Source organism: Symphalangus syndactylus, chromosome 4 (genome assembly GCF_028878055.3).
Source record: "Symphalangus syndactylus isolate Jambi chromosome 4, NHGRI_mSymSyn1-v2.1_pri, whole genome shotgun sequence".
Lineage (NCBI taxonomy): Eukaryota > Metazoa > Chordata > Mammalia > Primates > Hylobatidae > Symphalangus > Symphalangus syndactylus.
In genome coordinates this window covers 71,174,634-71,198,960 of record NC_072426.2, presented here as the reverse complement: position 1 = coordinate 71,198,960, position 24,327 = coordinate 71,174,634, and the positions used below count along the sequence as shown (strand labels likewise).

Here is a 24,327-nt window from a genome sequence, read left to right as displayed (position 1 = left end):
GCAACCATGGCGTGGAAGCCAATACGTTAGACTTGAAACCCGAGAAGTTGTTTCCAGGCCTAGCTCTGCCATTGCTAGTGGTATAAATTTGAGCAGGTCACTTAACTTCTCTTAGCATCAGTTTTTTTCACCTGGTCATTGTGGCAAGAAACAGCTTCACCATCTGCTATGCTGATGACGTGGAAACTATAAAGTATTGAAAATGAAAGCTACAATATGTTATTGACATGGTTGGGATTTGTGTCCCCACCCAAATCTCATGTTGAATTGTAATCCTTAATGTTGGAGGAGGAGCCTGGTGGGAGGTGATTGGATCATAGGTGCGGACTTGCCCCTTGCTGTTCTCTTGATAGTGAGTTCTCACAAGATCTGGTTGTTTAAAAGTGTGTAGCACCTCCCCCATTGCTCTATCTTCTTCCTGCTCTGGACATGTAAGAAGCATATCCTTCCCTTTCACCTTCCGCCATGATTGTAAGTTTCCTGAGGCTTCCCCAGCCATGCTTCCTGTACTGTCTGGGGAACTGTGAGCAAATGAAACCTCTTTTCTTTTCTTTTTTTTTTTAATAAATCACTCAGTCTCTGGTATTTCTTTATAGCAATCAAGAACGAACTAGTACAGTTATTTAGCCCAAATTTTAAAATCCTACATGTTCTTCTTCCTATATAGGCCCTAAGAATCACTAAAATTTCATATTATCTAGTTTCTGCTATTTTAATTTTCTTCTTCTTAATACTCTTTTCTGCCTCCATGCCCTCTTCCCTGTGCCCTAAGTCCTGGTGATTGGCTGCCTCTGAGCCCTGCCTCTTTCCTTCTTGTTATCACTTAGTATTACAAGACCCTAGATAAGAAAGGAAAGGAAAAGGAAGGGAAGGCGTATTAGTCTGCTTTCACGCTGCTGTTAAAGATATGCCCAAGACTGAGTCATTCATAAAGAAAGAAAGATTTAGTGGACTCACATTTCCACGTGGTTGGGGATGCCTCACAATCATGGAGGAAGGCAAAAGGCACATCTTACATGGTGGCAGGTAAGAGACAGTGAGAGCCAACTGAAAGGGGAAACCCTTTATAAAACCATCAGATCTTGTAAGACTTATTCACTACCATGAGAACAGTATGGGGGAAACTGCCCTCATGATTCAATTATCTCCAAATGGGTCCCTCCCACAACATGTAGGAATTATGGGAGCTACAATTCAAGATGAGATTTGGGTGAGGACACAGCCAAACCGTATCAGAAGGGAATGGAATAGTACTTGTTGTTGTACAAACATCCTATACAAAACTTAGCCAGGCATGGCAGTGCACACCTGTAGTCCCAGCTACTGGGGAGGCTGAGGCTGGAGAATCGCTTGAACCCGGGAGACGGAGATTGCAATGAGCCGAGATCAGGTCATTGCACTCCAGGCTGGCTGACAGAGAGATTCCATCTAAAAAAAAAAAACAAAAAACTTTACAAAACCAAAGGCACTTTCATAAAAACCAATACACCTACCATCACATTACCTTCGCATATCAACTCATCCTTCTCCTACCCCATTTCCAGTTTCTCCATAGACATTTATGCTTTCTAAATGGCTGTGATCAGAGTCGATACGTTATCTGGTTCTGCTAGTTTTATTTATTTAACATTGCTATAACTATTTCCTCAGTTGCTACATCCCTTCATAATTAACCCTGCTATTGGATGTAAATGATTCCATGGGGTAAAATGTATTATGATGAAAATCATAATTTTCTTAGTGTTGGACATTGAGGTTTAATTTAATAAATAATGCCATAACAAATACTTTGCATACTTAGTCTTTTTCCCCCCTCATGAATTAGATAGAAAAGTGCTTATAATTTTTTTTCTAAAAGCTAACAAAATTTTCTTTTTTTTTTTTTGGTTTTTTTTTTGAGATGGAGTCTCGCTCTGTCGCCCAGGCTGGAGTGCAGTGGCATGATCTCAGTTCACTGCAACCTCCGCCTCTCGGGTTCAAGAGATTCTCCTGCCTCAACTTCCTGAGTAGCTGGGATTACAGGCGTGTGCCACCACGCCCGGCTAATTTTTGTATTTTTAGTAGAGACAGGGTTTCTCCATGTTGCTCAGGCTGGTCTCGAACTCCTGACTTTGTGATCCGCCTGCCTCGGCCTCCCAAAGTGCTGGGATTACAGACATGAGCCACCACGCCCGGCCAAGCTGACAAAATTTTCTAAATTCCCTGTAGGCTGAATATTTATCACCCTTTTTTGGTCCCTCTTTTCTTTACCTTGCTTTATTCCTCATGGAATCTTCTAGTCCTTGAGGCAAGGATTCAGCTAGCTGCTGTTTCTTTTTTTTGAGACAGAGTCTCACTGTGTCACCCAGGCTGGAGTGCGATGGCTCGATCTCAGCTTACTGCAACCTCCACCTCCTGGGTTCAGGTAACTCTTCTGTCTTAGCTTCCTGAGTAGCTGGGATTACAGGTACCCACCACTACACCCAGCTAATTTTTGTATTTATAGTAGAGATGGGGTTTCGCCATGTTAGCTAGGCTGGTCTCAAATTCCTGACTTCTGGTGATCCACGTGTCTTGTCCTTCCAAAGTGTTGGGATTACAGGTGTGAGCCACCACATCTGGCCTTTTTTTTTTTTTTTTTAATCAGCTGCTGTTTCTAATCATGACTTTTTCCATCAGCAAATCTCTCAGGAAGCTGTTTCTTATTCTCCAAAAAGGCCAGAAGAGTTATGTAGATGGCTTACTAACACTTGCCTCATTGTAGTCAACTCTGTAGAAGTGATCTTGTCCAAAACAACAAGGGGAATTCTATCAAACAGCACAAATCTCTGCCCAGTCTCGTCTCCAGCCGACAGGTGTATGCTGGTTCTTTAACCTGGACCGGAGTGGTATAGAGAACTGTACCAATTAGGGCCCAACCAGGAAAATGGGATCTGCTCTAAACTTTAAAATAGAGGAAATTTGGCTGGGTGTGGTGGCTCACACCTGTAATCCCAGTACTTTAGGAGGCTAAGGAGGGTGGATCACCTGAGGTCAGGAGTTTGAGACCAGCCTGGCCAACACAGCGAAACTCCATCTCTACTAAAAATACAAAACATAGCCGGGCGTGGTGGCGGGTGCCTGTAACCCCAGCTACTCAGGAGCCTGAGGCAGGAGAATTGCTAGAACCCAGGAGGCAGAGGTTACAGTGAGCTGAGATTGTGCCACTGCACTCCAGCCTGGGCTACAGAGTGAGACTTCATCTCAAAAAATAAGTAAATAAGTAAATAAATAAGAGGAAATTTAGTAAGTGAATTGGTTACACAGATGAAGGAAAAGCAGAGAAGTGCACTGGGGATAGTGAGGCAATGCAGAGATCAGACATAGCAGGAAGCCGCTACCTCACCTCCCTTCGAGGCTGAAGGACAGAGCCAGAAACACTTGGCAGAAGCTGAGCCCAGGGGACCTGTCCCAGCAGAGCTCAAGTCCCAAAGGAGAGGATGTAGCCCTGCTGGAGACACCAGCTGAGGTTGGGTGGAGGAGAATACCCCGGCCTCTCCCTCCTTCCTGCCTTTTCCCCTCCCACCATGTCTCCCATTGGTGGGACTCAAGTGGAAACCACAACACAGTCTACAATACCCAAGGAGCAGGGCCAGCCCACTGCCAGTCCCCAAAGCCATGACACAAGGCGAAGAGGAAGAGAGTGAAGAATAAGCCCAAAGGCACACAAGCCAGGCATTAGTACAAAATCACATTGACAAATATTCATTCAAAACTGCATCAAAGCTAGAAAGACAAATCCTGAGAATTGGTCAAGAAGGCAAAAAGAAACTATACAGTTTTGTTTTCAGTACTCGTATCAACCATACACATTTATGTTCTTAGTTGCAAATGATACCACTAGCTTGTTGGAGAAAAAAAAAAAGTTCATCAAAGGGTATCACTAGGTCACAGAATCTCTGGGAGACCAGAGGCAGGCGTGGGAACTGCACAACCAGGAGCACTAAACAAGTGACACACTGAGTCCCCTGTGGCCACAGAGGTGGGGCCAGGCAGACACCAAACAGGACACCAGACTGGCCCTTTCTGAGACCAGCCAGAGAGTTGTGTCCCCCTGCCAGATGGCACTGGCCTTCCATAGCATAGATTCACTCCGTTTTCTGCCTCCTCCTGGTTCTTACTAGTTGAGTCTCTTGCAGTGCATCTGCTGCGCGCCCTGTAGCACCTGCCTGCACCCCAGCTGCAAATGAAGCTGGCAAAGAGAGTCCTGGCTTCTACTGTGGGGAGAGGGAACTCAATGTGGGAAGTCCAAGTTTACCAAAGGGAAACCATTCACCAGATGTGAGGTGGCCATACGTGTGATAACTGTGCAATTTTTGTTCACTACAGAATGTTCCCAGGTTTGCCACAAGGTGACCATGAAAATGGATATGAATAAGGGGGATAATGTCACCCACTGAAATAATGGCACAATGCTAATGACAACACCACTTGCCATGCCCAGGCTGGGTCCTTTCATGCTCTGGGCCTGACGGGGACAAATCTGCATCCTGTGGCCATGTGATCACCTTGTCTTCTGAGGGTGTCACACCAGAGAACCCAGGCTACTACCAAGTCTTAGAGTTAGTTATTATAGAAGGGAACTGAGGCGACACCCAGCCTCCTTCCCACAAAACACGACCCTCTTCAGAGTCTCCTGACAGCTCTAGCCGTTAGAAAGATCCTTTTCCTAACTGCAGTTGATGCGTATTTCTGCAATGAGGCTCTTCTTTCAGAAATTCAAAATTCAATGAGCGACTGCCAAAAGAATGCATAAAAGTCAGCTCCACCCAGGGGCAAGAGTTAGAAGGATAAGTCTAGGTTCATCCCTGAGGAAGACCATTTTAGGAACCTCATCTTCAGAGACTATCAGGCAACCCTTTTATTCACCACCCTTGAGATTACATTCTAGTGGAGTAAGACTGATTGAGTTATTTTTGTCATAACGGTTAATAGAGTATCCCCTCTATGTCTTTGACTGTTTTAGATTCTAGGGATAAAAAGATGAATAAGACATGGTGTTTGCTCTCAGGAAACCCACAGTGTAGTAAGAAAGGCAAAGACAAAAATAGATAATGGAGGTGTAACTAAGGTGAGAATTACAAAAAGAGAATTAGCAAAATACGATAAGAGAGGCTGGAGGAAGAAGCCTGAGAAGATCCACAGAGAGCTTGAAAGATAAGGTACCCTTGGGAATGACAAGGAGGAGGCCCTGACAGGGCTCCAAGGCTTCTATATGAGAGACCAGTTGAGAGACAGCCATGTTGAGTTCTTAGAGGTGAGGTCAGGTACACTGTGTCTATCCATCAGTGTGGCTAGGCAGGAATGGGAGTACCTGTGTAAAAGACTTTCTCTGATGAGTGAATAAGGAAATTGGAGACTTACAGCCTGAATATGGGTTGGTAGTGTAAGTAGATGTTCTCTCCATAGTATGATCTTTAGGAATTATTGAAAAAAAAAAAACCTCCTTGTTCCTTTCTTCCACACATTTAAAAATAAAACTAATGCAAAACAAAACAAAAAACCCTCTGTAGCAGAAATTTTTCTATGAAGAACCAGTTAACAAATAGTTTGGGCCTTGCTGGGCCTCACAGTCTCTGCCACATCTATTCCACGCTGCTGCTGTCATGCAGAAGCAGCCAGATACAGTGTGTAAATGAGTGTGTGGTTGTAGACCAATAAAACTTTATTGACAAAAATAGTCAGTGGGCTGCCTTTGGCCCAAGCGCCATGGTTGGCCAACTCTTTTTTTGTTTGTTTGTTTTGTTTTGTTTTTTTGAGACAGAGTTTCACTCTTGTCGCCTAGGCTGGAGTGCAATGGTGTGATCTTGGCTCAAGGCAACCTCTGCCATCCGGGTTCAAGCAATTCTCCTGCCTCAGCCTCCCGAGTAACTGGGATTACAGGCACCCGCCACCATGCCCAGCTACTTTTTTTGTATTTTTAGTAGAGACGAGGTTTCACCACGTTGGTCAGGCTGGTCTCAAACTCCTGACCTCAGGTGATCCACCCTCCTCAGCCTCCTAAAGTGCTGGGATTACAGGCAGGAGCCACCACACCTGGCCGGCCAACTCTTGATCTACAGAATCAAATTGCAAACCATCGCTTACCACTTTGTTTGCCAGCTCTTTTCTGAGTGCACATTTTGAATTTGTGTGTGTAGGTAGGATGGAAAGAGTCCTCTGTGGGAGGGCATAGGGCAACTCTGGAAGAGAAGTGATGGGCAGAATGAAGAGGTCCCATTGAGCTCTGTGAAGAAAAGGATCTGCTACCAGAACGAAAGACAGGCCCACTCATTCCTCCTTGCGGAGTGCCTCCTGGCCGCGTGTCCTGCTGTCTAACTGTGGCTCCAGACTGACTGATTGCATCTTGGCCAACTGCTCCTAGGCAGGGCTGTATTTCGTCCCCGAGGTGACAGAGCACATGATAATTTATATTTTGGTGCAAAAGCACCTCAAGCTCCTTTGAGATAAAAGACTCTATATAAAACTGAGTTATGACCCTGCTTAATAGGAGCACTGCTGCCTTTTTCCAAAAGTGGAGTTAAACCCCTCTGGCATCTGCAAAGGGCTGGCTGTAAAGGATCACTGGCCCTTTCAGCCGCCCTCATTTTTGCTGTTGATTCTGTGTGCCATAAATCATTCTCCTCCAAGTCCAAAGGCGGCATTTGTATTTGCCAAAATACTAAGGAGGAGGATCTCCAACTGGTTGAAGCTGAGGTTGGATCTTTGCTTTTTAAGTTGTGTGGGAGGTGGGGAGCACGCGTGCATGCTCACACACACACACACACACACACACACATTAATCCTCCCTTAATAACATTCCAGAATAGCTATTCCCTTACCCTACAACTTCCTATGGATTCTCATGACACTGGTTTTGTTTTTGCACAAAAGATTTGACTTGGTCAGTCACACTCCTTTGTTATTTTGTACTTTTAACCCCATTTCTCTGTGGAGAAAGGCTACCACGAGGAAGGTAACTTTCTCTTGTCCAAAGCCCAGGACCTCATAGGCTCGGTACCAAGCTTCTTTTGGGACAGTATTCGACAGGGCATACCAACACGTCTTTTTTTAGAAAAGACCGTAAGTGTCTTATCTTACTCCTTTGGAATTTTCCGCAGTTATTTAATCTCTAGTTTAGGAAAAGTTGGTTTGAGGGTTCTTCAAATCTCCTCGAACCTCTTACATCAGATCTGTGAGCTCGATTCACTTGAGGTGGATGGGTGCTGTGTTTGCCAGCATACCTCATTTCCATCTCTCCTCCCTACTGACTAGAAACCTTGTGGTTAAAATAACACACAGCCTCTATTCAGAGCTCAAACTTAGAGCTGCTATCGGAGGAGGATTTTAGATTTAGGAAATTCTCAGCAGAGCATCCGAGGGGCTTTTGAAAAATTCAATTCTTTAGACGCTCATGAAGAAATCAGGGATTTCCTCAGGTAAATATTTTCTTCCCTTTTCCATTGTTTTGTTGAAAGGATGATTAAGAAAATAGAGCCGGTAATCACTGAAAAAACGGCAGCTGCTTTCTAGCTTTTTGCTGGTGAACAGGGCTTGTGACGGTTTCTCTGAAAGGGGAATGAAGTGATAAAACGAGGATCTCCTGGAGAGAGAGCTGCAGAAACAATTCTCTGTTTGTGGAGAAAGGGCTGGATGTTTGAGAAAGAGAGATGCTTCGTCGGAGGCACCGCATCGCATTTGGTTGTATATAGGATTCGAAGGTAGAAAACAGTCGGTTGGTCTTATTCACTGTCTGGGGCAGTGGCTCTGAGGTTGGTCACGTGACCAGCTCATACAGAAGCGGTTCCCAGCACTATCTTAGCGTATGTTCTTATTGAATAAAACTAAACTGGTTCTCCTTCCTTGTGGCTGCTCTTCAAGTAATTAGGTGCCACTGTTTTTATCTGTTTATATTTCTATCTATCTATCATCTATTATGTATCTATCATCTATCTATCTATATATATTTGGCTTTAAAATTTTTGTGAAATACAGTTCTATTATCTCATATTTTCATATTTTTTTAAACTCATGACTTTCTAAGTGATACATCATTAGAGACTTGTCTTAAATCTAGCGCAAAATGTGTTAACATTTTCTTCAAATACCAGTAACCATGGTCTCCTGAACTAAAAGAACAGTTCATTTGCAGAATGAGTCATTTTTCTGAAAAACCTGCCACCACACCTCCTGGTCTTTTTTTTTTTTTTTAATTGTGCTGTTTTGTGTTTTTTGGTAAACATTTGTGCCTATGAAAGCTTTCAATATACCTCATTGTGGCCGGACCAGGTATTTTCTAGTTTGCCAATCCATAACTCTCCTGAAACATTATTATTTTTCCTTTACAGTTGCATTTGAAGAAAATTTCCTACCTACTTGATGATAAAGCCAAATCAATCAATCAGTTGTCAAACATTTATTCACGTGCATTATGTATGCTCTGCATCGAAATAGTTACCAGGATTGGGGGAAGGCAGTTTCAAAGAAGATAAATATCACCCTTGGTGTTTATCCTGTATCTCCCACCCACATTTATCAAATAATTACGAAACATTATCAGATAGCACAAAATGAAGTGCCAAATTTCAAGCTTCAGATTACAGGTGAGGTTGAAGTGGCCATAGAGCTACCGTTAGGAGAGTCCACTGTGCACAGGGAACTAAGTCAACCACTTCGCGATCATCTTATTTTATTCTCTCAATAGCCCTTATTTTACATATGAAGAAAGAGAAACTTACAGAGGGGGCTAAGTGCCCAGTGTCATAATGCTGACAAGTCGTAGACACAATGCTTAAATCTTTAATGCACCCAACATTTACGAGGCCGAGGCTGGAGAATCATTTGAGGATAGGAGTTCAAGACCATCCTGGGCAACATAGCAAGATCCCATCTATAAAAAAAATTATTTTTAAGGAAAATGCACCTAAGAAGAAGTGGTCCCTGGGCGGGGGTCCAAAGGGTGTTCAAGTATTCAAATGGCCAGGAGGAACAGTGTGCAGGTGAGGAACAGATTGGAAGAGTCAGGGTGTCTGGAAGACAGTGCAACAGTGCATGCCCTGATGAGAGGTAAAAGGGAAGTGCTAGGTAAAGAGAGGTGGAGGGGGGTGGGTCCAGAAGTCGCCCTGTGAGGAGGGTGGAGCCAGGTTCTGATGAATGCTGCTCTGAGCCATCTGTCTGTTTTGTGCTTCCTTCCTCTCTGCTGGGAGGCTTTTTTTTTTTTTTTTTTTGACAGAGTCTCGCTCTGTCGCCCAGGCTGGAGTGCAGTGGCATGATCTTGGCTCGTTGCAACCCACACCTACTGGGTTCAAGCGGTTCTCCTCCCTCAGCCTCCCGAGTAGCTGGGATTACAGATGCCCGCCACCACGCCCGGCTGATTTTTGTATTTTTAGTAGAGACAGGGTTTCACCATGTTGGCCAGGCTAGTCTTGAACTTCTGACCTCAGGTGATCCGCTGGCTTTGGCCTCCCAGAGTGCTGGGATTATAGGCATGAGCCACCGCGCCCCGCCCTGGGAGGCTTTTTGCCTACCTCACTGAGGTTTCATATCCTCCCACCTCAGGTCTTTGCCCAAATCTCCGCTCATTTGTGAGGCTTTCTTTGACCCTCCTATTCAGAGAGAACCCCATGATGACCTTCACTGACTCTCCTTAAAAATTGTGACAAAATACACATAATATATAATTTACCATTTTAACCGTTTGTAAAGTGTTCAGTGCAGTGATATTTCATACTGTACATTCACTATGTCATGCAACCATTGCCACTATCTAGATCTAGAGCACTTCATCACCCAGAAAGGAAACCCTCTGCCCATTAAGCAGTCATGCCCCATTATCCTCTTTCCCAAGCTCCAGGGAACCCCTGAGCTGCATTTCATCTCTATGGATTTTTTTTTTTTTTTTTTTTTTTTTGAGATGGAGTCTCACTCTGTCACCCAGGCTGGAGTTCAGTGGTACAATCTTGGCTCACTGCAACCTCTGCCTCCCGGGTTCAGGCGATTCTCCTGCCTCAGCTTCCTGAGTAGCTGGGATTACAGGCATGTGCCACCACGCCCGGCTAATTTTTTGTGTTTTTAGTAGAGACGGGGTTTCATCATGTTGGCCAGGCTGGTCTTGAACTCCTGACCTCAGGTGATCCACCCATCTCGGCGTCCCAAAGTGCTGGGATTACAGGCATGAGCCACTATGCCCAGCCTGGATATTTCATATAAATGAAATCATACATTATGTGACTTTTTGTGTCTGGCTTATTTCACTTAGCACAATAATTTTTTTTGTTTGTTTAAATTTAATTTTTCTAAAGAGACAGGGTCTCACTGTGTTGCCGAAGCTGGAGTGCAGTGGCACAATCATAGCTCCCTGCAGGCAGCTTTGAACTCCTAGGCTCAATTGATCTTCCTGTCTCAATCTCCTGAGTAGCTTGGATGACAGGTGCATGCTGTTGTGCCCAGCTAATTTTTTTTTTTTTTTAAATTTTTTGTAGAGACAGAGTCTCGTTTTGTTGCCCAGGCTGGTCTTGAACTCCTGGCTTCAAGTAATCCTCCCACCTCAGCCTCCCAAAGTGCTGGGATTATAGGTGTGAGCCACTGCACCCAGCCCAGCATCATATTCTTAACGTTCGTCCATGAGGTAGCCTGCATCGGTCCTCCATTCTGTTCTACGGCTGAATGATAGTCCATTGTGTGTATATATCACATTTTGTTTGTGCTTTATCAGTTCATGGTGATTTGAGTTGTTTCCACCTTTCAGTCATTGTGAATGAGCATGGGTGGACAAGTTTTCACTTAAACCCATATTTTCAGCTCTTTGGGGGCATCTACCTGGGAGTGGAATTGCTGGATCATATGGTGAGTCTATGTTTAACTTTTTGAGGAACTGCCAAACTATTTTCCACAGCAGCTGCACTATTTCACATTCCCACCAGCACTGTAGGAAGGTTCCAATTTCTCCACATTCTTGCCAAAAGTTATTTTCCGGTTATTTTTATGATCGCCATCCTACTGGGTGTGAAGTGTGAGCTCACTGTGGATTTGAATTGCATTTCCCTCATGACTAATGACACGGAGCCTCTTTTCATTTGTTTGTTGGCCATTTGTCCAGTCATTCACTTTGTATTTCCTTTATCTGGCTTTATTTTTCTTTATACATAGATTTATGATTTATCATGTCATGTCACATCACATTTTTACTTATTTAAATGAATAAATAAAATGTTACCTATCTCCTCCTAGGACTATGAAAGCTTTATGAAGACAGGGATTCTGTCTACTATTGTATCTCAGTACTTAGGACTGTGCTCATCACTGTGGGAACTCAATATGTATTTGCAGAATAATTGAAGAGCAAATTACGGTTATTCCCCAGCCCTGGGCCTAAGGTCTCTCCCATCTTCAGATGGGCCAATGGTGGGACAGGATTGCTTGAGGCCAGGAGTTAGATACCAGCCTGGGCAACATAGCAAGACCCCATCTCCACCAAAAATTTTTTTTGAAGAAAATGCACCCAAGAAGCAGTAATCCCTGGACTGGGTCCCGAAGGGCTGTCAGGCACTCAAATGGCCAGGAGGAGCAGTGTGCAGGTGCAGTGAGGAACAGGGTGGAAGGTCCAGAGTGAGTGGAGAGCCACAGTTGGTCCAAACATCAGCAGGCCCATACATCAGGGGGTCCATACATCAACCAGTCCATATATCAGGTCGGGGGGAGAGGCATACATCAGGATGTTCACCCATTAGCTGGTCTATACATAAGGGGTCTATACATCAGCTGCCCCATACATCAGTTAGTCCATACCTGAGTGAGTGCATACATTAGCTGGTCCATACATCAGGGGGTCCATACATCAACTAGTCCATATATCAGGTCGGGGGAGAGGCATACATCAGGATGTTCACACATCAGCTGGTCTATACATTGGGGTTTATACATCAGCTGGCCCATATATCAGTTAGTCCATACCTGAGTGGGTGCATACATCAGCTGGTCCATACATCAGTGGGTCCATACATCAACTGGGCCATATATTGGTGGGTCACTCATCAGGAGGTTCACACATCAGTAGTCTATATACCGGGGTCCATACATCAGCTGCTCCATACATCAGGGGGTCCATACATTATCTGGCCCATACATCAGCTAGTTCCTATATCAGAGGAGGCATACATCAGGAGGTTCATACATCAGCTGGTCCATACATCAGTGCGTCCATATGTCAACTGGCCTATACATCAGCGGGTCCATACATTAGCTGTCCTATACATCAGGGAGTCCATACATCAGCTAGTCCATATGTCGGGGAAGGCATACATCAGGAGGTTCACACATCAGCTGGTCCATACATTGGGGGTCCATACATCAACAGGTCCACACATTGGCCAGTCCATACACCAGCTGGTCCACACATCAGCTGGTCTATACATCAGCTGGCTCATATATCAGGGAGTCCATACATCATCCGGTCCATGCATCAGTGAGCCAATACATCAATGAGTCCATACATCAGCTGGCCCATACCTCAGGGGTCCATACATCAGGAGATTCACACATCAGCTGGCCCATACATCAATGGTCCATACATCAGCAGGTCTATATATCAGCGGGTCCATACATCAGCTGGTCCACACATCAGCTGGTCTATACATCAGCTGGGAGTCTATACATCATCTGGTCGACACTTAAGTGAGTCCATACATCCATGGGTTTATACATCAATTGGTCCATATATTGGGAGGTCATATATCAGGAGCTTCACACATCAGTGGTCCATACATCAGGGGTCCATACATCTGCTGGCCCATATATCAAGGGGTCCATACATAAGCTGGTCCATACATAGGGGGGTCTACATATCAGCTGGTCCATATATCAACTGGTCCGTGCATCCGCTGGTCTCTAGATCAGCTAGTTCATACACCAGGGGGTCCACACATCAGCTGGTCCATACATCAGGTGGTTCATACATCAGCAGGTCCATACATCAAGGGGCCCATATCAAGGAGTCCATATATCAGGAAGTCCATACATCAGGAGGCCTATGCCATACATATCCTCCCCACATCCCGCTGATGCTGCCGTGGCAAATCATAGTATCCTTCCACCATCCACCCAACCCTTGGATTGTGGGGATGGAGGCTGGAGCAGAAAAACAATTATTTGGATAATCAAGGTTTGAGATAGTGAGAGCAAGAACTCAGGAAGCCACAAGGAGAGCAGAGTGACAGGGATAGAGAGGAGAGAGACACTGAAGGAAAAAAAACAACAAGATGAGGTGACTGGCTGGTTGAAACAACAGGGGCTTGAGCTGAAGACAGAGGGCCACAGGCATCCATCAAAGATAACTTCAGGTTTTGAACTTGGAAGTCTGGGGAAATGGTTGCACCATTAACTAGATAGGGACATTGGGAGTAGGAAAAAGGGAGGGCTTGCTTTCTATTTGAGAATAAAACAAGAGATCTGAGTTTACTCCCCCTGGGAGTGGGGGCAGATATGGTCCTGCAGTTGACAGGGGGCTAGGACTTAAGGAGACCAGAATGGAGACCCTGGTTAGAAAGTCCAAAGTGAAGGATCAAGGGTATCAGTGAAGTTCAGAGAATGGGCAGGGTTTCCCAAAGAAAAATGAGAGGATGAGAGAGACAGAGACAGAAAGAGAGAGAGAGAGAGAGATTTGGCAACTGACTTGCCAGTTCACCTTCTCTCTCTGATCTTTCCCTCCCTGCAGTCTCCTAAAACACCATGAAACTAGCCCTGCCCTAATTACCTGCTGTTCATGATGCTCTGAGTGAAAGGTCCTTAATGAACCAAGCCTAGACGTGCATTTCAGAGAGTCTGTGATGATGCCCCTGGTACAGGCAGCCTTAAGAATCTACTGTGGCTTCTTTGTCCTATCAAGGCCAATTCTGCTCTACCAATCGTAGTCTCCCCACTTGGTTGAGGAGTTGACAGAATGGCCTCAATGCACACAGACAGATTATCAAGATAACCAAACATGGGGGCTGGGGAGGGGCTGCCTGAGGACGAGGGAAGATGCTGGGTGCCAGGGCGTGCAGCGGAGAGCAGCTCTGTGGCCCTCTGTCTCCAACTCAAGCCCCTGTTGTTTCAACCAGCAATTTGGGCCAAGGACTCCAAGCTCTGCCTCCTCAAGATTCAGGACAGAGAAAAGTCTACTCTTAAAATGTTCACTGTGGAACATACTTACTTGCCAAAAACTTGCCAAAAGCATGTGAGAGCTACTTTTTCCTTTTTTTTTTTTTTTTTTAAATCTTGAGCACATAGAAGGGGCTCTTATACTTCACAGGGATTTTCTCTTCCATGGATGTGTAGGCTGAAATGTGAGTTTATGAAGAAGGCATTTGTTACCTAGGCTGGAAAATTCTGACTTAAAGAAGAAGCATGTAGTGACTGAAATCTCCTCCCATGGACTTCGTGAAAACTCTAGTGAGGGGATGATCACTGCCATCATTTCTTTCTGGCTTTGGACACTGCCAGGCTGCTCATGTGTGACAAATAAATGTTGGGATATCTTCAATGAATGAACAATGAACAATGAATGATGGGTTATCTTCTCCTTATAAACCCCTCACTTTGAGTGTGTACTATGGTTCTGTGCCTGCAGTCTTTCTGATAAAATTCTCGTCACCCCATTGCAAAGCAGTGTTCCCAAACTCGAGGCTATGTGGATGCCTGTCCCTGTCCAATTCTGAGCTTGAATAAGGAGAAAGCCTCGGAGAGCCAAGTACACTTTCTTGACACCGTGACAAGCACCCCTGATAACGATGTCACTCTTTTTTTTTTTTTTTAATATGGAGTTTTTCTCTTGTCACCCAGGTTGGAGTGTAATGGCGTGATCTCAGCTCACTGCAACCTCCACCTCCCAGGTTCAAGTGATTCTCCTGCCTCAGCCTCCCAAGTAGCTGGGATTACAGGTGTGCACCACCATGCCTGGCTAATTATGTATTTTTAGTAGAGACAGGGTTTCACCATGTTGGCCAGGCTGGTCTCGAATTCATGACCTCAAGTGATTTGCCTGCCTCGGCCTCCCAAAGTTCTGGGATTACAGGAGTGAGCCACCGCACCCAGCCGCAATCATTGTTAAGATAGGGCTCCTAGGCCGGGCGCGGTGGCTCACACTTGTAATCCCAGCACTTTGGGAGGCCGAGGCGGGCAGATCACGAGGTCAGGAGATCGAGACCACGGTGAAATCCCGTCTCTACTAAAAAAACACACAAAAAAAATTAGCCGGGCGTGGTGGCGGGCGCCTGTAGTCCCAGCTACTCGGAGAGGCTGAGGCAGGAGAATGGCGTGAACCCGGGAGGCAGAGCTTGCAGTGAGCCGAGATTGCGCCACTGCACTCCAGCCTGGGCGACAGAGCAAGACTCCGTCTCAAAAAAAAAAAAAAAAAAGGATAGGGCTCCTGACATATTTCTGGACCATAACCTACTGACTAAGGTATCCTAGACAGAAAAGGGGCATTCCAGGATAGGGGTGCATATTTTATTAGACACTATGGCCATTTTTTTTTAAGTTTTCAGGTAGCCGTTCTTTAGGCAATTGAAAAGGAAGTAAGTTTCATCTTCATTCTGAAATGATGGGGCTTCAGGATTGACTTCCTTGGATGATGTGTTTTCTGATTTCATTCAATCATGCATTAATTTAGATACCTCATCATGTTACTTGAAAGGGGTCCCAATCCAGACCCCAAGAGAGGGTTCTTGGACCTCATGCAAGGAAGACTTCAGGGCGAGTCCATAAAGTGAAAGCAAGTTTATCAAAAAAGTAAAGAAACAAAAGAATGGCTACTTCATAGGCAGAGCAGTGGCGTGGGCTGCCCAGCTGATTGTACTTACAGTTACTTCTTGATTATTTGCTAAACAAAGGGTGGATTATTCATGAGTTTTCCAGGAAAGGGGTGGGCAATTTCCAGAACTGAAGTTTCCTCCCCTTTTTAGACCATATAGGGTAACTTCTGGACATTGCCATTGCATCTGAAAACTGTCATGGCACCAGTGGGAGTGCCTTCTAGCATGCTAATGCAGTATAATTAGCATATAATGAGCAGCGAGGATGACAAGAGATCACTTTCATCGCCATCTTGGTTTTGTTGGGTTCTGGCTAGCTTCTTTACCTCATGCTGTTTTATCAGCAAGGTCTTTGCGACCTGTATCATGTGACCTCCTATCTCATCCTGTGACTTAGAGTGCCTAACCTACTGGAAATGCAGCCCAGTAGGTCCCAGCCTCATTTTAGCTAGCCCCTATTCAAGATGGTGTCGCTCTGGTTTAAACACCTCTAACAATCAAATGAGTATTTGTGTAAGCCCACTGAAACTCATCAACAGTCCCATGGGGAGGGATGTGCAAGGCTGTGTCCCAATTCTCCAGTGTTAATAAAGAATCAGCACTGCCATGGGACAGTAAGTGACAACAGAAGAGAAATGCACAGAAAGCAGTGCTGTGAGGACAGGCATGCAGGGCCACCTGCACCCAGCCGTGGTCTCCCTACATTTGAGCTGGCAGCCTTCTTCTTAGCATGCCCAGCCAGGAGGATAATAATTGAGAAATCAAATGGGGAAATGGGCACTTTCCAAGGCATTTAAGCTCAAAGAACTACAACGGTCCAGGCATGGTGGCTCACTCCTGTAATCCCAGCACTTTAGGAGGCCGAGGTGGGCAGATCACCTGAGGTCAGTAGTTCGAGACCAACCTGGCTAACATGGTGAAACCCTGTCTCTACTAAAAATACAAAAATTAGCTGGGCACAGTAGCACGCACCTGTAATCCCAGCTACTCGGGAGGCTGAGGCAGGAGAATCGCTTGAACCCAGGAGGCAGAGGTTGCAGTAAGCCGAGATAGTGCCACCGCACTCCAGCCTGGGCGACAAAGCACTACAACGTTCACCCAAATTAATCTTCTGTGCTACTCTAGGCTTCACAGTGACAAAGTTCTACAGAGACACATCTGCCTTTTTGCGTTGTCCTTTTTTTTTTTTTTTTTTTAAGAGACAAGGTATTTCTCTGTTGCCCAGTGCAGTGGTGCCATCATAATTCACTGTAGTCTCCAACTCCTGGGCCCAAGCAATCCTCCTGTCTTAGCCTCCCAAGTAGCAGGGACTACAGGCACACACCATCATGCCCAGCTAATTTTTTATATTTTTTATTTTTTGTAGAGATGGGGTCTTGCTGTGTTGCCCAGACTGATCTTGAACTCCTGGCATCAAGTGATCCTCCCATCTCAGCATCCCAAAGTGCTGGGATTACAGGTGTGAGCCAATGCACCCAGCCTGTGTCTCTTTAAAATAATAAGTGATGTCTAAAGCATAATCTATAATCGTGGTTCTATTGCTCTGGAATTGTGAAGGAACAAAAATATTGGTTGGGGTCTTAGTACTTGAAGATATTTTATCCTGAAGGGAGTGCTGTGTTCCTTCCTAGACGTGATCACTAGGAAATAAATGCTTGGAAGAGTTAGCAGAGTTACATTAACGCTGGGTCTTAACCAATTCAGAATATAGGATGCAAAATCACCATTTTAGATCTTTACACATAAATTGTAAAATCAGCTCTTGATGTTTTACACTTATCAAAAGCAGTCTTGTCAATTAATGTCGATGCTAATTTATCATAGCAGATGATTAAAAATAACACATTGGCATTAGGCTTTGACAAGCATTATGTGAATTATTTTACAATAGCCTTATTTTTCTGATTCTTAATTTTCTGAAACTAATATGAAAATTATGTTGCATTATTTCAGTACATGCAAACAAAAACTGAGGATTTGGACTAGAAAATAGGCAGAAAGGGCTGGGTTTGTGGTTCACGCCTGTAAACCCAGCACTTTGGGAGGCCAAGGCAGATGAATCGTCTGAGGTCAGGAGTTCAAGACCAGGCTGGCCAACATGGTGAAACCCTGTCTACTAAAAATACAAAAATTAACTGGGTGTGGTGGCAGGTGCCTGTAATCCCAGCTACTTGGGAGGCTGAGGCAGGAGGATCACTTGAACCCAGGAAGCAGAGGTTGCAGTGAGCAAGACAGCAATATCCCATCTCAAAAAAAAAAAAGAGAAAAGAAAACAGACAGAGAGAAAGGAGCTGCTTAGGGATTGAATGTTACAGTTGCAGGGCTGGTGACAGCACAGTCAATCTCTGCCTTTGTCTTCTTTTCATCTTTTTAGATATCTGCCATTATAGGGATGTTGAAAAATTATTTTCACCTCTCTCATGCATACCTGTCTCAGAGAAATCATTGCCAACTGGATTTAGCAATACAGGGCAGGACAGCAGCTCAGTGAAGAGGGTGCATTTAGGAACAAAAGTGACCTAGATGTTCCTACAACCTGCCTCTTTCTAGCAAGTAACTCAAGCTTTCAAACTCATTTCCTGATCTGTAAAGTAAAAATAACAAAAGCTCCTAGCCTGCAGGTATGTTGTGACAATTAAGTGAGCTAATGTATGCAAAGCTCTTAGCACATTCAATCATTGCTAACTATTATTATCACAGGTAACATGCGAATAACAGAATTGAACTACCATTTTTCAGCCAACCCCCAACCCTCAGCTCTTCTCTCTTTTCTGAGTTTAATTGTAAAATACAGTTCATTTAAAAAACAAAAACAAAAACAAAAAAACAACTTTTGACAAGCGTATGTTTTTAATTTTGAAATAATTTCAACTTTTAAAATTTTAAATTCAGGGGTACATGCACAGGTTTGTTACATGGGTATATTGTGGGATGCTGAGGTTTGGGGTGTGGATGGTCCCATCACCCAAGTAGTGAGCATAGTACCCAACAGATAGTTGTTCAATGCTTGCCCTCCTCCCTCCACCCTCCAGTGGTCCCCAGTGTGTCTATTGCTCCTATGTTTATGTCCATGAGCACTCAGTATTTAGCTCCCACTGACAAGTGAAAATATATGGTATTTGGTTTTCTGTTCTTGCATTGATTTGTTTAGGACAATGACCTTCAGCTGCATCCATGCGGTTGCAAAGGATGTGATTTCATTATTTCTTATGGCTGCATAGTATTCCATGGTGTATATGTACCACATTTTCTTTATCAATCCACTGTTGATGGGCACCTAGGTTGATTCCATGTATAAACTGCAGCTCTAATAAAGTTACTCTTCTGCTCAAAAACCTGCTACTGAATCAAATCCAAACTCCCTTAACACAGCATGTAAAGCCCCTTGTGAAATTGCTTCACTCTCCCTCCCATCTGCAACCCTCTCAGGCCTTATGCTCCACGACCTCTGAAATCATTTTCCTTTTTCTGAATGAGCCACATGCCCCCAGGCCTCGGTAAGTTAACTTCTCAGTTTCCTCTTTCTAATACCTTTTTGCCTCCCTCTCTGCCTTCAGGCTAGTTCCAACCAGAACTATTCAAACTAGAGTTAATTTCTTTTGGTGTATCCCCATGATATTTTCCTTGTGCCTTTGCCATAGCACTTACCACTCTCCCATTGAACTGCATTTCCTGTGTTATATGGCAAACTTCTTGAAAACTGAAACCAGGTCTTACTCATTTGGGGGCCTCGTGCAGTACTTTGCAAACTATTTTGCACATAACCATACAGCAGAAAATGTTGGTTGAATTTAATTGAAAAATTGACTCCCTACAGCTGGACTCCGTGGCTCACACCTGTAATCCCAGCACTTTGAGGCCGAGGCGGGTGGATCACCTGAGGTCAGGAGTTCGAGACCAGCTTCGCTAACATGGTGAAACCCCCGTTTCTACTAAAAATACAAAAAATTAGCCAGGCGTGATGGTGCATGCCTGTAATCCCAGCTACTTGGGAGGCTGAGGCAGGAGAATCGCTTGAACCCAGGAGGCGGAGGTTGCAGTGAGCCAAGATTGCGTCATTGTACTCCAGCTTGGGCAACAACTGCAAAACTCTGTCAAAAAAAAGAAAAATTGACTCCCTGTTTATTATCAGTAGGTTATTACAGTAGCAATAGAGAAAGGGCTTATTTGGGGTCAAAAGAACTGGCTGTGAGTGTGTGTGGGGGTGTGTGTGTGTGTATTTATACATAAATATACAGGCATTTCCTCATTTACTTTAACATTTGAACAGGTATTTTCTTATCTATTTTAACATCAATTTTAACATTTAACATTTATTTTAACATTTGACATATAATGTTTGAAGTTCCTTCCAACTCTAAGTGTATGAATCTGAATTATTTGCCTTTATCTCCTTACATACATCTTTAAATATTATGGCAAAAGAATAACCAGGATTGCTGGATCATATGATAATTCTACTTTTAATTTTTGAGAAACCACCATGTTATTTTTTGGTAGTCCTATTTTTGGGTATATATCTCAAAGAATTGAAGTCAAGATCTTGAAGTGATAGCTTTACTCCCATGTTCACTGAAGCACTATTCACAGTAGTTAAGATACAGAAACAACTTAAATGTCCCTCAGGAGATGAATGGGCAAGGAAAATGTGGTCTGTGCATAGAGTGGAATATTACCCAGCATTAAAAAAGGAGAAAATCTTGCCATATGCAACAATATGAAGTGGGAGGATGTTATGTTAAGAGAAATAAGTCATATGGTTTGGCTGTGTCCCCACCCAAATCTCATCTTCAATTGTAGGTCCCATAGTTCCCATGTGTCATGGGAGGGACCTGGTAAGAGGTAATTGAATCATGGGCTGGGTCTTTTCCATGTTGCTCTCATGATAGTGAATAAGTCTCATGAGATCTGATAGTTTTATAAAGGGGAGTTCCCCTGCACATGCCCTCTTGCCTGCTGCCATGTAAGACGTGACTTTGCTCTTCATTTGCCTTCTGCCATGATTATGAGGCCTCTCCAGGCATGTGGAACTGTGAGTCCATTAAACCTCTTTCCTTTATAAATTATCCAGTCTTGAATATGTGTTTATTAGCAGTGTGAGAACAAACTAATACAATAAGCCAGGCACCAAAGGCCAAATACTGTATGATTCTGCTTATATAAGGAATCTAAAATAGTCAAATTCATAGAAGCAGAGAGTAGAATGGTGGTTGCCAGGGTTTGGGGTAGAAAGTGGAAGGTGTTGTTTAACAGGTATAAATGTTCAGTATTGCAAGATGAGTAAGTTCTAGAGATCTGCTGTGCAACATTATGCCTATAAGTTAATATTGTAATGTGCACTTAAAAATTTAAGAGGGTAGGCTGGGTGCAGTTGTTCATGCCTGTAATCCCAGCACTTTGGGAGGCTGAGGCAGATGAATCATCTGAGGTCAGGAGTTCGACACCAGGCCCGCCAACATGGTAAACCCTCTCTCTACTAAAAATACAAAAATTAGCTGGACATGGTGGTAAGCACCAGCTGTGATCCCAGCTAATCGGGAGGCTGAGGCAGGAGAATTGCTTGAACCCTGGAGGTGGAGGTTGCAGTAAGCCAAGATCATGCCACTGCACTCCAACCTGGGCGACAGAGTGAGAGTTTGTCTCAAAAAAAGAAAAAAAATTAAGAAGATATGTTAAGATCTTACATAAAGTGTTCTTACCACGATAAAATAATAATAAAAATCATAACCAGGATTCTGTCATCTAGAGCCACAGAAAAGTGACTATGTGGGAGATGAGTTATGGAGTGGTCTGAAGGGTAGAGTACCAGCTTACCCTCTGGCCCTCACTGGCCTTTCCCAGGCAAAGCCACACTGGCATCTGCTCATTACTTCAGTCCCACTCCTGAAGTCAGAAGGTTGAAGCTTTCCTGTTCTTCATTGCAACACTGTACATGTATGTTAGAACCTTGCCCACAGTAGACACCATGCAAATGTCTCTCAAGTGAATAAGTGGATAATCTCCTCTTAAATTGAAACACAGTAAAGTGAAGATAAGATTTCTTAAGATGTTTATGACAGGACTTTATGCTTAAAAGACTATGAACCAAAAATAAAATTCCAAGCCCCCCAACCATCTGAATGGACCCCTCCTCTCAGCCACAGGCATTCTGAAGTTAGCTTGGGCTGGGCATGGTGGCTCAAGCCTGTAATCCCAGCACTTTGGGAGGCCAAGGCAGGTGGATCACTTGAGGTCATGAGTTCAAGGCCAGCCTGGCCAACATAGTGAGACCCTGTCTCTAAAAGAATTAATAATAATAAGATAAATAAATAAGTTAGCCTGAAAAATTAGTTTCATGCCATGATAGGAAGGGAGGGTCGGACATGCCTCATGATATCCTCCTCCCTTTTGGAATTATTAATAAAACAGACTCTTTTTTTGAGACTGAGTCTCGCTCTGTCACCCAGGCTGGAGTGCAGTGGTGTGATCCTGGCTCGCTGCAACCTCCACCTCCCAGTTTCAAGCAAGTCTCCTGCTTTAGCCTCCCAAGTAGCTGGGATTACAGGAATGGGCCACCACACCCAGCTATTTTTTTTGTATTTTTAGTACAGACAGGGTTTCACCATATTGGCCAGGCTGGTCTCAAACTCCTGACCTTGTGATCCACCTGCTTTGCCTCCCAAAGTGCTGGATTACAGGCGTGAGCCATTGCACCCAACCAGAACAGACTCTTTAAGTCTGATAAGAAACATTTATAATCTATTCTCTCTGAAGCTTGCTACCTGAAGGCTTCCTCTGCATGATAAAACCTTGATCTCCACAACTCGTTATCTTAACCCAGACATTCCTTTTTATTGATAATAACTCTTTCAACCAATTGCCAGTTAGAAAATCTTTGAATCTGTCTGACTTGGAAGCCCCACTTTCAGTTATCCCACTTTTCTGGCTGAACCAATGCACATCTTACAAGTATTGACTGATGTCTCATGTCTCCCTAATATGTATAAAACCAAGCTGCACCCTGACTACCTTGGGCACGTGTTCTCAGGATCTCCTGAGGGCTGTGTCAGGGGCCATTGGTCACTCATATTAGTCCTAATTACCCTCCCTAAATCCAATCAAGTCATTATGCCTCAGGCTTTAAGAATAAAGTAGGCCAGGGTGGGGTGGCTCACACCTGTAATCCCAGCATTTTGGGAGGTGGAGATGGGCAGATCACCTGAGGTCAGGAGTTCGAGACCAGCATGGCCAACATGGTGAAACCCCATCTTTACTACAAATACCAAAAAATTAGCTGGTGTGGTGGTGGGTGCCTGTAATACCAGCTACTTGGGAGGCCGAGGCAGGAGAATTGCTTGAACCCAGGAGGTGGAGGTTGCAGTGAACCGAGATCACGCCACTGCACTCCAGCCTGGGTGACAGAGCGAGATCTGTCTCAAACAACAACTACAACAAAAACCCCAAACAAAACAAGAACAACAAAAAGAATAATTCAGAATAAATAAATCTCTTCAAATATTTTAGAGTTTGACTCTTTGTTAACAAAACAAAGTCATAATTGCCACCAAGAATATCAACCCTTCTCTATGTTATAAATAAAGTTTTGGTGCCATAAAAGAAATAGCACTTGAATATAACATTTTCTTTTTAATTCTCAGCAAGGCAAGCTACTTCTATAGAAGGGTGCGCCTTTACAGATGGAGCAATGGTGAGCGCACACTTGGACAAGGGAGGGGAAGGGGTTCTTATCCCTGATGCATGTGGTCCCTGCTGCTGTGTCCTTCCCCTGTTGGCTAGGATTGGACCACACAGGCTAAACTAATTCCAATTGGCTAATTTAAAGAGAGTGACGGGGTGAGTGGTTTGGCGGGAAAAATGGTTATGCAGGATGGAGAATGAGTCAGGGCACAGCAGGTAGCTGGTAATCAGAATGAGTTAGGGTGTAGCGGGTAATCGCAATGAGTCAGCGTGGAGCAAGTGATTGAAATGAGTCAGGATGGAGCAGGTAATCGAAAATGGGTTACTTTATGAGGAAGTTAAGTTTAAAAGTAGAAGGCAAAGAATTGAACATACTGACATATTGATTCTTTGAAAAGAAATTTAGAACTCATATCTAACATCTATTTTAGTATAAATTCAGATTTTTTCATTGTATATGGCATTTGGCATAAAGATTATTTGTAGATCCTATCATTATTTAAAATTATATTATATATATTCATATGTTTATTATACCCCTTCCCATTAAATATAATCTCCATGAGGACAGGGATTTTTTTTTTATCATCTTATTATTCATGCTATTTCCCTAGCACAGTGCCTGGAACATAATAAGTGCTTCATAAACACTTACTAAAGAGAAGTGTTATTTATATCAAGAAACTGGTACTAAATAAAGTCTATTAGAAAGAGAAAATTATTTATTTAACTAGGTAAGAAACGCATTCTAAAGAAAACAAAGCCTGAGGCATAATGACTTGATTGGATTTAGGGAGGGTAATTAGGACTAATGAGAGTTTTACCCCTGATTCTTTAGGAATGAGACAGAAAATGAGAAGTTAGG

General features: G+C 43.8%; 1 protein-coding gene across 2 annotated transcripts in view; it reads left to right on the top strand.

The window, feature by feature from the left end:
- The window catches only part of JCAD (junctional cadherin 5 associated), a 149,132-nt gene that overhangs the window by 38,990 nt on the left and 85,815 nt on the right, over window positions 1-24,327 (top strand). The window contains exon 1 of one of the 2 annotated variants that reach the window (XM_063637269.1): window positions 7,419-7,436. The exons of the other annotated variant lie outside the window; for it this stretch is intronic. The gene's annotated coding sequence lies outside the window, so the exon portion shown is untranslated. Of the gene's footprint in view, window positions 1-7,418; window positions 7,437-24,327 lie in introns of those variants that run through there. 2 annotated transcript variants of the gene reach the window in all.